Consider the following 14,369-nt stretch of genomic DNA (forward strand, 5'->3'; position numbering starts at 1 on the left):
ACTACATGTTATATACACTGTACCTAAATCGTCGTTTGTAATACTACATGATATATACACACGGTATATCATCGTGCGTAATACTACATGTCAGATAACAGTGTGTAATACTATGTGTTAAATGATATATCCACTGCCTTAATCGTTATATACGATACCACATATTATACTGTAGATATTGTCTACCACATTGTATTTAGTAAAGTATATAAACTACGTACCTACCTGATCGTGTATAAAATACGGCATGCTATATGCTCTGCCTATCTCATTGCTTGCAAAAGTACATGCATTACCTATCTCTCTGCTGAGCAGCTGTCATTGTGTTCGTATCCCTAGGGCTCACCAGGTACATACAGAACAATTAAAATTGTTCCTTATCAAACATTGATGTTGTCATAATTTTAGTTAATAATGTATTTGATCGAGACAGTGGTCATAGCTGTATCTAAAACCGATCGTTAAATGCTGCCTGTATGAGATGTTTTTAGATTACGACACAAGGCGATGCAATCCTCTGTCAACATGCAAAATGGTATTAGGGATGACTTTCTAACGGGGATTTAAAACTCATAAAAAAGCACTTCGAGTTCTTCATGCTAAGCCACTTCGAGCACGACATCAAAACAGGTCGACATTAACAGGCTATTACGTGGGACTCAATGACTAAAACTACAACACAGCTCTCACACATTAGGGTATTTATGTGTAAAGTAGATATCTGTACCAAATAACGTTTTATGGATGTTCCAATCTTTAAATATCTAGCCATAAAATGAGAAAGGGCATGTGTTTACCCATTTATCAACGTTATGTAGATCTCATTATAACACGCCCTTTATTTAATCAGTAGCAAACAGTATTGCTGAGATTAAATTAATATTCTACGAGTATAATCTAACTACACGTAGTAGAATTGCATACGAAAAGGTTTTGTCGTGGTGTGTATTAAATTTATAGTGGTAATAAATTTCAAAAAGAGTCTTAGTGAGGAATGTCTAGTGAAGCTTGTCCTGTAGAGCATATCTAAGCGTCTATGCCACACGCATAGATGAGTTACAATGAATATAATAATAAAGGCTTTATTTATTCTTGATAACATATTGAGCATGAAGCTCATCTTACATATGGTCAAGATGCAATGCATGATAAAATGTACAATATTTACAGCTATGAAGTGATTCAGTAGCGTCACGTGCGATTTAACCCCTTCACAAATCGGACCACATTCAATGTACATATACAGCAAAGCCAATGTAATAATAAGTTTGTATATATATTTCTCAACAATATATGTTTTAACTGATAATTACAACAAATTGCTGTTTATTTCAATTGCTACTATGTACATTCTTTGTCAAGATGCACTTCCTGTACATCGGTGGCAGGTTATTATGGGAGCATGCGCGATGATAAAATATCGTAGGACTTTATTTCGAGCGAATAGTTACATGTATAAGTACTTATGTTTTTGTAAGTGTCTTAAGTGCCTTATCACATGATCCTTATGCTCATAAGACATACCTTGTTTGCGTTACCGATAAGGTGACAGCAATATTATATTGTACATTATAAGAATGCGAATGGAATATGTAGAAAGAGCAGTAGTTGAAGATTTGTCAATAATATAGGTACATTTATAAACCACGTGTATTACAACAATCGCTACGTACAATTGACGTTCCTTACACTCACTTTCAACCTGATTGTAAGAAACATAATCTGTGAGTGGAGATTGGAGGCATACATTTTAGGTACATTTAACAGAAACAATTACATACTGTAAAATAACTATTTCAGTGGACTCAAATTTTAGCGCATTATAAAATGTTAAGAGCTTTGCAAATTTATATTTTGGCGCACTCAAAAAAAATGCGATAGAAAACTATACAGAAAAACTTCAATCAGCGCAGTCAAAATTTAGCGCAGTATTTAAAGCGCCTAAAAGCGCTAATATTAGAACACCGCTAACACATATACGCTTACAATATGTGTACTGTAACTTTAAGAACTTCCATTGACAATAAAAAGGACATGTACTTTAACGTAGCGTAAACATGCAGTTTCAAATACACCGGGCTGAGTGTAACGCGAAAAGTTATCGACTTGAACAGAGGATACACCAACAAAAAAGGGAAAACATCAGAACCTTCTCATCCTCTCACGAAACACGTTATACTTGTGTTTTATATGGACGACAATGTCAGCCAACCCGTGGGTATTAAACAAATTCTTTTAGAGAATTAACACAAAATGGCAGTAAATATACGAGGCAAATAAGTTAATTGGTGAAAATAAGGGTAGGAGCAGTCAGACCGTGCTGCCCACTCTGCGTTAAGCCTGTACTGCGTTTTCAGTAATTAACATTACATGTATACTGTATAAAACAGTAGTATGGAATTCAAAATAAAAACTTTGCAGACGTGATGACCTCTTCCGATTACCTCAAGGAAAAGGTTTTGCATTAATGAAAGCGACAGATAATTTTCTTTAAAAAACATACAAATAAATTGAGCAAATATTTGAACATTTAAACAAGAAAAGGTTGATACATGTATTTGAAAACAAATTGTTGGAAACAAGTAAAGAATTGGTATGTTTGTTTGGTATTTGCGATCATGAGGTACTTTGGGTACAATCGATAGAAGTATGCATATATTGATAAGAATATTTAAAATAAGAATTTTACGATGTAAATCGCAATAATATATAGATCATTTCTGACCATCATCCATTATGTAATGTATTATTGTTTTAGGCAAACATTCAACATAACTCCATTTTTTATAAACTTATAGCTGACACCCCTAACCAAGATATCAAGGTAGTATTCTCTGACGAAGAGAATCCAATCACGAGTAAAACTTACACATGTACTAAATCACAGTTCGCTTAATTCGCAAGAGGCCCACTTTCTTTCATCTATCATTACAAAAAAACCTACACAGCCAATCCTTAACACGAAAATTCCTCAGAGTAGCGCACAAAGTACATACTGAGAAACGTTTACCTTAGTGTAATTAACGGATTTTTCTTTAGCTTCTGATACAAAAATTAACAACGGCAGCATCGGTAAATATATTCCTACTAGTCATATTGAGTCACAAAAATGTGATTAGTAATCTATCATGATCTGAGCAAAATGTCTAGTTATGAGAACCTTATTACACCGGAAAGCGAATCTTGTAACGGAGTATGAAGAAATGGAGAAGGAGTTGATACAATACATAATTACAGTGTACCAGCCCTTGGCATTTAAAACTCCAAAGAGAGCTCCCTCTGCCTTTGCAGTGCAGAAAGGAAATTTTGTTCGGAAGAGATCAGGCATTCCTCTCCTGTATGTTTAAGGTGTTTCAGAAGAAAATGAAACTCACCAAAAAATTTCAAAGAATCATAAAATAAAATTCCAGGAAATCAATGCCTATCATAAACCAAAAAATAACACCAGATTACAGTTAGTCAATCCATAAGACCCCACACAGAAGGAGGAGTGTCGGGGAGAGGGCGGGATCGAATTTGACGATTGAAACAGACTAAATAAGAGAGACAGAAAAACACGATAACACCTGGTTTAAGGAACATGATACCACTACGAGAGCATCCATCAAAGCTTAATGTGAACATTTAAAAACGATTACCACACGATAGACATTGACATCACAAAAAGGTGACAAAGGAGAAAATGAAAGGATAAGGTAGATTCAGTGCCAAGCCCCCTTCCTTAACATAAACGGTGGCTACTAGCTCCTGGCGATCTTCCATGACATCTTGTAGTGTGACTTTGACCATAGTTGGATAAGTGTCAGTGAATTCTTAAAAGTTTTTCGTAGACACTGAGATAGATTTGAAAGCTTGAGTTTTCTAATGTTCAAATTTTAATAAGAAAAAGAAAAACAATTAACGACAGCAAACACATATTTTAAGGTACAGGTAAATGGCCACTGCATCGGTTATAATCGCATGAGAGAGTTCGACTCAGGTTTTTGCTCCCTTCTGTATAAAACAGGGTTTTTTTCTGGCTGAGAGTAACTTTTCCTGACAACCTTTTTTTATCTGTTTTGCAGCCCGTATATTGGAAATTCGTATTGATGCTGTGCTCTTGCAGTTTTATTGTTTTCCTTTTCCTTTTGTTTTTTAACAGTATTATCTTGAATGGCAACACATCCGTAAAATGCATGGCAACATATATTTTTTGCAGAATATCTCCTTTGAAAAAGGTAGTAAATATGTCAAATCTGTAGCAATTTTGATAACTGTAGTATATCTTTATTTAATAGTACATTTTACTTTAACATTCAAACGAGGTTAATTCTCATCTGTGATTTAGTCGTACTTCCTATACAGTATAACTTGGGTTAAAACCCAACTATACAGTGCTCAGTGTCCGGAATGAAGAGTAAATGAATGCACTGTTTACGCACTGAGAAGCAGTAAAGTTTTACGTCGTCATAAAATGTTGAACTGAGGGAGCCGCGCTACACAGCGCTCTTCTTTGACATTATCAGTGTTCTACCCACTAAACATCAGCTCACAGTGAAGCATTATGTGTTACTTTTATTTAGTGAAAAAAAATGAATGCATACGAGTACAATTTATCAGCTTTTCTTTCGAACATCCATACAACCGAATGGTTTGACAACACTCACAGTAATGTATGATTAAGATAAGTATGTCAATGGAGAATGATGAGGGGAAGTAAAGATCCGAAACAATTAAGATGTATGTGCAAATAACATGAATATACAAAAGTACATTTTGTAACAAGGCAATTCATATGTAGCTCGATTTGTATAATTGGCAACTCCTAACAATATATGTATATTTGTACATTTGTATGACTCAGTTACATTTGTATGTGTATGCAAATTGTATGTGTCTATGTCCCATTGAGAGCTAAGAAATTTAATAAATAAATAGATAAATAAATACATAAATAGATCGTCACAACAAGAATATATTATCGATAATTCTACCACGTCTGTGATGTAACGACGGTTTTCATTGGTTAAAAAGAGTGCATTCTTGAGCGATATACCATGCGCGTGCCAATAACCAATGCACGTGAAATTGTGCACACGCATGCTGTTCCAACAACCTCCCCGTATTTTATCATGAATTAACAAAAATAACTGTCAGGCGGGATCAAAATATTTGACAGGCCTGCCATTTAAAAGATTACACGGATCTATAGACCTAAAGTATGTGGGTCCGTGCAGTGAAAATGGTTTATTAATTATTGACATTTAAAATGTACAGGTCTGAAGACAAAATGGTAAATTATTAATTACTTCTGTTTTTACTTCACTGGGAAGTGCCGTACATTTCACGATGTGTGCAGTGTGTGTATGTACTATCAAGCGTTGATTTCAAGTTTTGACGAACGATGTCGATAGCGTGCCAATGTTTGATTGATTGAAATAAACATCGTATCTGACGTCACGCGTGCTCAGTTGTTTCTGGTCTGCAAAACGTCGTTTGCTTTCAAACATACCGTGTGTGAAGAATAATGTTGCAAAAAGTAGCATCGGTCTGAACAGTGGTTGCAAAACACAGCTGTCCGGTGAGGTCGGTGAAGGTGAAGGTCGCGTCATGATCAGCCGGTCAGCAACTTTCCATCACGTCATGGCAACCAACTAAATATACCAACTCATGTCAGGCCTATCTTATGATGTTGTATCACTGGCACTTCCAAGAAAATCTGGTTGATATCGGTACGATGATGATGGTTGTAGAAGTAAACACAATCTGGGAATCCCAACCCTACGCACTGAGAAATGTTGGCGCGACATTGATCAAGTTTAAACGAAGCAACACGATCAAGTGATAAGTCTTGCACGCGCAAAAGAACAGCGTCTAATTTGCATATCGAATTATCTAGGTCATGTCGCCTTATAAGACAGCAAAACTTTACAATTAGTTACATTTGACGTGGTAGAATAAAATTAACAACTTATGTGCTTTCATTATGGTGGAATATATAACTCGGGATTCTTAAATGAGTCTAGTGTTTCCTTTTTTATTGGTGTATTGGTTTTTTCATTTATTTATTGTCAATTAAATGTAGCCAGTATAATCTTCAATGTGATTGGTTACATCAACATGGCCATCGTTACAGTAGCATTATATTTTATGCACCTATTTCGCTTAATTTTACCATTTCTGTTTCATTTCTGATGCAATATAGATAGTGTGTAATTAAATGTTTAATGTATCTCTAAATGTGCAATCTATATGGCGTATTTGATGTTATGTTGTCATGNGGCCTATCGTATGATGTTGTATCACTGGCACTTCCAAGAAAATCCGATTGATATCGGTACGATGATGATGATTTTAGAAGTAAACACAATCCGGGAATCCCAACCCTACGCACTGAGAAATGTTGGCGCGACATTGATTAAGTTTAAACGAAGCAACACGATCAAGTGATAAATCTTGCACGTGCAAAAGAGCAGCGTCTAATTTGCCTTATAAGACAGCAAAACTTTACAAGTAGTTACATTTGACGTGGTAGAATAAAAATAATCAACTTATGTGCGTGCATTATGGTGGAATAAATAACTCGGGATTCTTAAATATTTCTCTAGTTATCAAATGCGAATGAGTCTAGTGATTCCTTTTTTATTGGTGTGTTGTTTTTTCATTTATTTATTGTCAATTAAATATAGCCAGTTTAATCTTCAATGTGATTGGTTACATCAACATGGCCATCGTTACAGTAGCATTCTATTTGATGCACTTATTTCGCCTAATTTTACCATTTCTGTTTCATTTCTGATGCAATATAGATAGTGAGTAATTAAATGTTTAATGTATCTCTAAATGTGCAATCTATATGGCGTATTTGATGTTATGTTGTCATAGTAAATATAAACGAGTTATGGTAGGGAACACTAGACAAATTCAGCATATGTGTGGCAAAACACGGTATAAACTAGCATTACAGATGTCATAATAGAGATGAAAGACAAAATCGACTGATGTTGTCTATAAATAGCTCATGTATAATTACACGTGCCAATATATGTGTTTGATAAACCTTGCATCAAGCTAGTCCTAAAGTACAGTTACCATGGAAGGGTCGCGTGGCCAACGTATGAGTATGGAAGTCGAACGAACCATGTGTAATATACCGGAGGCAATGAAAATTCTGTATAATACAATATCGTGCCATTATACATAAAACGTGGTGACATGATTTAACCAAAAATGTCATCCAACATGACGTACCCTATATTTAGAGTAATTTTCTCAAGAACGATGCTTTATCTGCGTGGGATATCTTTGGTTGACCATTTCAAATAAAGCATTACATTACTATGACTTTCCGAATGAAAGCTAGCGTAGAGCAAACAGTGGTTCAGGATCGATATATTGTATCTCTGACTTTCCTTTCTCGGTAATCATCGCTATTAATTTGACAAGTTTATCTCAATAGTAATAATTTATTACATCTTTGAATCTGTTTTACTTAGTAATATTGATTACTTTCAAAATATGACGAGCTATTGATTAAGAACAGTGGTTATAATTAAAGTGGAAACAGAGAAGTTTATGTCATCGTTTAAATTACGTCATAATCATGAGGGACGCTCTTTCGAAATGGAAATTTTAAATAAATTGCGCTATCTGCTATAGTAAATATAATCTACGGCTATCGTGCACAGTTTCATATATGAATCCTTGTTAATGAATAGTAAAACACAACAAATACCAGCTAAAAAGAAAGATTCGATTTGTGGTATTTTTAGGTAGATCAAATTTGAAATATTTTTCTGAATTCCAAGGAAATTGATTGTATGCCAACAACAGATAAGACAAGTTGATGAAAATGGATTGTCTTACCTTAACTGCTGAATGTTTCCTGATAAAGGGTTTTATATTTTCGGTTCACACTTTCACATTATCCACACGGTCAGATACAGGACGCGTAACTGTAACAGAGCAAATGTGTAACTAAACAGTTATTCAGGATAGCAATTTCATGCACGAACATACATTCAATATGTACCCAGAATCCCTCTTGATGAAAGCGACGTTAATTCACCAGCTCGTTCTTTCGGGGGAACACACATGGCGATCAGAGGGTTCGTGTAAATGTACGCCCAATTCTGAAACCACTTTGTGCTAAATATAGTCTTTTGTAAATTACTGTAAGTTATATCTGCCAAATACTAAACGTGTCAGGGTCATTGCGCATGTGACCTTTTGCTTTCAGCACTAGCAGCTTTATTGGAGCACGAAGCTGTGTGCACGTGACCCGTTGTAAGGTCAACGTATAGAAAGCAGTTAGGCATAAAACTTTTCAATTTCGTGTAAATGGAGTTCAAACCTAACGCAATATTTAAAGTAGTCACATAACATGTCACTTGTGTGCTGACAATGAATTAAATACATTAAAACAGAATATTTATAAAATAAATAGAAAATGTCAAAGGGGTACGAAAGGCCATCCAACTAATCACAACTTGATTTCATTGCTGGAAGGGATACAGCCCTAAATTATAAATATATTCTATAGGATTAAGAAAGTTTAATGGAATGAATTGATACATGCATTCGTCTATTGACGTAGATTGTTATATTTCTTTGATCGAACATGAATAATTAATTGAAGTGCTGATGTATATAACAGGTGCTGGCCATTAATTTTGTTGATGACTTTCCAGTGTTAGCAGTACTAAGAACCCCGTCGGTGTGCAGCCATAATATCTCGCTAACGGTACAGCAGGTCCCAAATGAACCGCTAGGACAATGTTTACAATATATCTTTTGCTGTACCTAGATGACTAATATCTCTTACACATACCAATGTATGCAATGCTTGACAAATAGTTTGCGTCAGTGACAATGACATGTCAGAAATACAATCTGTTTTACCGTTTTTAAACTAAGAACGATTACACTAGCTGATGGCAACCCTATCCATCAACAAAACTTAACAAAGAGACATTCCATATAAGTGAAACTTGATTGGACTACAAACTTAAAGATAACACCTAAAAATAACGACTCGAAACATACATATCAAAAATAGATTTATCAAGGCATTGTTATCTGTGACAAGAACGTATCGCTGGCTAAAAAATAAAATATCGACACTTTTACGACCCCCTAAACAATTTATGGGGTATACGTACGGGTTATTACTCCCGAACAATGCGACCTGATATGTACTCCATACATGTAACTACACACTAAACAAACCATTGTACTGATTACAGACGGGTTCAGGTCAGTAAATGCTATTATGTGTAGCTAACATAGCGGAAAAGATCGGACCAAACACATAAAAGCAACGCTGAAAGTCTGTTACCCCGCACTAAAACTCTTGCTACTTTATACTACTAGACAGGTTGACATCGCTTGATATAACTTAAAGGGTCCGTGAAATGTCTTCATATATGGAAAAATAAACAGGATAAAACGCATTGTTCTGATTCTTATTTTACCGTAGTAATATACACGTCAATGTTTGACATGCATATTACGTTCCGACATGTCATCTTGAGCGAGGCTCATTTGTAAATCAGCTCGTTAAGAGGTCAAAGTTTTCAACATAATGCCTTAATACGGTGGAAATATCGTCTCCGTTTTCATGGACACCCACAGACTGGATTCTGAATAACATATTTGTAAAGTATTCAGGCCCTTACATATGTAATAGCACCACTTGTGGCTAACGTTTGTACAACGCTTAATGATGCTGAATATTTTTCTGTGCCGGAGCAGTAGCGATAGTGTCGTCAAAAGAATATATTGTGGTAGTGTATTCTTTGATGGCATAATGTTCTTTCAATTGGTGCATGTACCGTTAAAATAAATATTTTCGTATCAAGAACATCGGGAAAAGAACTAGAAAAATCAACAAAGACCTCATACCGTAATATTCTATTCTCATCAAGTACAATAGATTAGTTTTCAACGCTATCTTAAACCATTTCTTTGAAAACGCAAACTTTATCGACAGCCTTTTAAAGCCCCCTTGCAATGTAGTAAGCTTGTGTTTAAAAGCTTTCGAAAAGTTTACCACACTAACCGGCATGTTTTATATATGATTTAAACATCGAAGACCATGTATTCCTCTGAATATACGAGATACGTCGATATCGTATTACTCTGCGACTGTCTCGGTATATTAAAAACATAATATAGTGTTCCTTTTAGAATTGACGTTGGTATATGGGTTATTTTAAAAGTGTTATCAATACAATGCCGTCTGTTTTGATGTATTTGTAGCAAATATGTGTAACATTAAATATGCACTCTGTAAGTTAAAATTTCAAACATGTACATTTTGGTACCAAAATACATATGTATTATTTATTGTAAACTGAAAATATATGTATATATCTTCATTTGTAATAATACGTATAATTTAATTTGCTATTACATATTGTTACATTGTTACAATTTAATTTTGGACAACTAATCAAACATGTTCACCAATCCACACTTAATGTTACCAATCCATAAAAATCAATAATATGATGTACATTAAAATACTACCTTTACATTTACAGTAACACTTATATACAATGTAACAATACACATTTGCAAGATACTTTATACCAATACAATATTGCTGCTTTTGCATCAAAACTACTGATGTGATAATCGAGAGCCAGAGCAACGCTGCTACATTGGCCATGATATGCGCTGATTACATTGTGAATCCCTCGCTCGACGGCGTCGAAGCTAAAGCGAGAGTGAAACACTTTGGCGGAGTAGTGTACTCCAAATGGTGGATTAAGTACGCTCGACCACGCATCAATTCGCATCAAGAGTAAGAAAATCTGATTTTCATTCATCAATGATTTTTGGCCTGTCTAATATGTGATGTCATATATATAGCCAGTGGGACGTTACATCATATCTCTGTTCCTTTATTATCTCCCCAGGCAAAACTCCTTTCCTGAGTGTGGCAATTATTTCCCGAGACGAAGATGAATTTTGTTTGAAGATGACTGTTATTGTATTGGTTAGCGGAATTGTAACTTCCGCGGCCGCTAATCTCTCCCGGTGTTGACAACATCAACACATCTGTTTGTTCTGGATATTGACTTTAAGAAGTCAAAATCAACCCTGTCATTCTGGTGAACAAACATATATCAGCCCATCAAACCACGGGAACGTCTACCTAAAATGATCGCCATACTCAGGGATCAAATGTCATATTATTTTGATGAATGCGGAAGAAAATGCAGTTTGGACATTTGTGTTTGTCATCGGTGATTGATCTGTTTTCTAATGTTTGTTAGCAAACATTTTTTACGAATGTCAGACAATCTCTTTTGACAAGTACATCAATAACTTTATAGATACTTGCAATTCATTCTCACTCATTCAGTTGTAGCGCGATTGGACGAGCAATAGGCTACTAGCGAACGATTCTTTTTGCGACAAGGGACAAAGGTAAACCTGACGTACATAATGAAATACCTAGCTATTTGCAATTATTATTCTTATTTAAGCATCTTACAAAATAATAGCATTATCACTTTCTCTCTTAGACTAACTACAGTTTATATAGTCCAACTATATTATATATGTGTGGTGATATTCTTGCAAGTTACTGATTTCATCGTATGTCTTATCCTGTAGGATTTCACGTCTTCTTTACTTTTGGATGAGCTGTATGGCTTTCGGCTCATAAAGAATCTGAATCTTTTTTTTGGATGTAATGCGATTGTAGCTGTGAGACACAAACTAAAACATGACTCGAATTGTTGTTGTCTGTCACGTACCCAGAGTCTGGTGGTAAGCAGGATCAAAGACTAATGCTCTTTAATCAAAGAACTGTGTGTTATACAATTGTTTAGGAGTGGTACGGTATGAATAGCATTAGTATCTTATGTTGTAGTTATTATGCCAAAATAATTGCTATGACTGAAGGTTACCAGCAAATTCAGGCAACTATTTGGTACAGTAGCTGCGACACTGGTAAGTATGTAAGATCTACTTGACCTGGTCGATCTGCAGACACCTCGACAACTAGCCTCAAAAAGGAAACTACAGAAAACAAGGCTTCAGTAAATATTATACTCATAAAGACACATCACATAGAGTAGTGCCAGTGAAAAGATGTGAAGTAAAGACCACACAGTAGCAAATACTTTATCTTCATTATTAATTAGACGCGGAGGAAACTGATCAGACGACAGCATCTTACATAGATGCACATTTATGCCATACAAATAAATATTTATATTACAAAGTAGGGTAAACTAATGGACAAAAAGTTGGATAGGCATTATATAGCCGTCAAACAGATCTCATTGATATTTCTGTCAATATCAATTTTTGGTTATTCATTGAAAACATGCTATCAATTGCTGTGAATGCTAATACATGCTTTGTTTGTGTCAGATTGCCAAGAAGATGTCTGCGAATCCGGGATGTCCTGTTCCTGTACAGTGTTATACGGACCTGAGGACTCTGTCTTCAAATCTGTGAAAATTGACATTACACTGGTCAAAGCTTACCGGAGAGAACGAACAGCTCTGGCCAATATATCTATCTTAATTTCCATTTTCATAAATAATTGTGATAAAATAAACTATATACAAGAAGTATTGTCACATTTTATTACAAATACATGTCTATTATTTTTATTTTCGTGAACAGTAGGATGATAATAGCGAATGAATGGTTTAAACCAAAATCGCAAAAACAAATACTCGCCAAAATTGCATAAACTTAACACTGTTTCAATACAACTATTCGTATTCAATAAACAACGCTACAGATAACACGTCTACAAACTATCGTAGTAGTCTTTGCTACTTAACTTGAAGGTCTACTTTATTTAAATTATCCACGGTTAGGTTTTGACAAATAACTTCCATAAAAGTTTCATATAACAAAACAATTATTTCTACAACCAAAAACTTCTCTTATAAAAATAGTACGGGCATTGAATATTTCTTTTTTGTTTGCACATCTCCTATCAGAAAAAAAATATTAAAAATAATGTTGGGTTTTTCATTGAAATACAATAAATTTTAATCAATTTTAACAGCAATAGCCACTGATGTAACTATAATAATATATACAGTACCAACCATCTTTGTTAACATACTTACAACAACCCCAGATACTATGAACGTACCCAAATTACTTTTTCATGACTTGTCAGGGGAAATATACAGGCATCTTCTAAATCCGAATACGCCAGATAACGATTTCCGGAAAATCTCATGTTGGTAGTTACATATTTCAGAATTTAATTTAATCTTCACATGAAGCACTCACAATGATGAGGGAGTACATTTTATGTAACCGTTTCCCTAATCGAGATATATCTAGGATATAACTTTATATGTTTATTAACGACACCCTTTATGTACAAAGAGGAACGGTCTTTGTTTTATGCTTTGACAATTTATAGTCATTTTGTACTGGGAACATTTAAAGCTTTAAAGGGACTAAACGCGGTATGTATTTATTGTTCTTACTTGTAATAACGATAGCGGTTGATCGGAACAAACTACTTTTTGCAGAACGCGTATTGCTTAAGACAGAATAGGAGGGAAAACTTGTATACCCGTAGAGACAATATGCAATGTCAAACTTTCCAGACATTTCGCCCATCGTCAATACCGAAGCATTAATCATTTGTATTGTACAAAAATTAGAAAGCAAAGAACAATAATCACTGAGTTATAACCATATCAAATCAGGCCGACATGTAATAGTACAGAGCTAACCGAAATCGTACCTAAAAGCATAAAGAAAAAAATGTTTGAATGGTAAAATTATCAGTAGTCAGCAAGATGGGGCATCACAATTCGGCTATATGAACATAATCATGGGCAACGACTATATGTATTCCCAATTGTCGTTTTCACACACAAAAAAAAACGTGTATAATTTAGGCTTTGTTTGGCACATGTTTTCATCAAAATTCAAGACCTTTAATAGAGCGTGATCTACATATTTTATAGCATGCGGAGACATCAGTATGCTACATTGTAGAGCAAGGGGAGATCACCCTGCATAATGCCGAGTAAATAGCCGATCTACTGCTTGTTGACATAGCACCGCTCCCTGTTGGGAAAAAAAAACATGGTCAACGCATGTTTCGTAAAGATTAATGTGAATACTTCAATGTATGATACGGCATATTGACATGTTTGCCTTTTTGAAAGTATTGTTTGTTTTTGCTTGATAGAATAGCGATTGTTTATTAATCATGTAATTAAGTGTTTTGCTCTCACCAACATGCTGTTTTTGACACCTAGCACAATTAGTGATCAGATATATCACAATTGCTGATTTACATAGAACTCTCTGCGGGAATACAGTAATTCCAGTATTTGATGTCACAGTTAAAAATGTTGATGCTTTAAGTGCATAGATTTAAGTTG

General features: G+C 34.8%; 1 protein-coding gene across 7 annotated transcripts in view; it reads right to left on the reverse strand.

The window, feature by feature from the left end:
• LOC110445425 (growth hormone secretagogue receptor type 1-like) overlaps nucleotides 1-14,369 on the reverse strand; it is a 126,848-nt gene that overhangs the window by 53,694 nt on the left and 58,785 nt on the right. For 6 of the 7 annotated variants that reach the window (XM_021490044.1, XM_021490042.1, XM_021490043.1 and 3 more), the window contains one exon: nucleotides 7,846-7,934. The exons of the other annotated variant lie outside the window; for it this stretch is intronic. The gene's annotated coding sequence lies outside the window, so the exon portion shown is untranslated. The remainder of the gene's footprint in view (nucleotides 1-7,845; nucleotides 7,935-14,369) is intronic. 7 annotated transcript variants of the gene reach the window in all.

This window comes from Mizuhopecten yessoensis, unplaced genomic scaffold (genome assembly GCF_002113885.1).
Source record: "Mizuhopecten yessoensis strain PY_sf001 unplaced genomic scaffold, ASM211388v2 scaffold2303, whole genome shotgun sequence".
Taxonomy (NCBI): domain Eukaryota; kingdom Metazoa; phylum Mollusca; class Bivalvia; order Pectinida; family Pectinidae; genus Mizuhopecten; species Mizuhopecten yessoensis.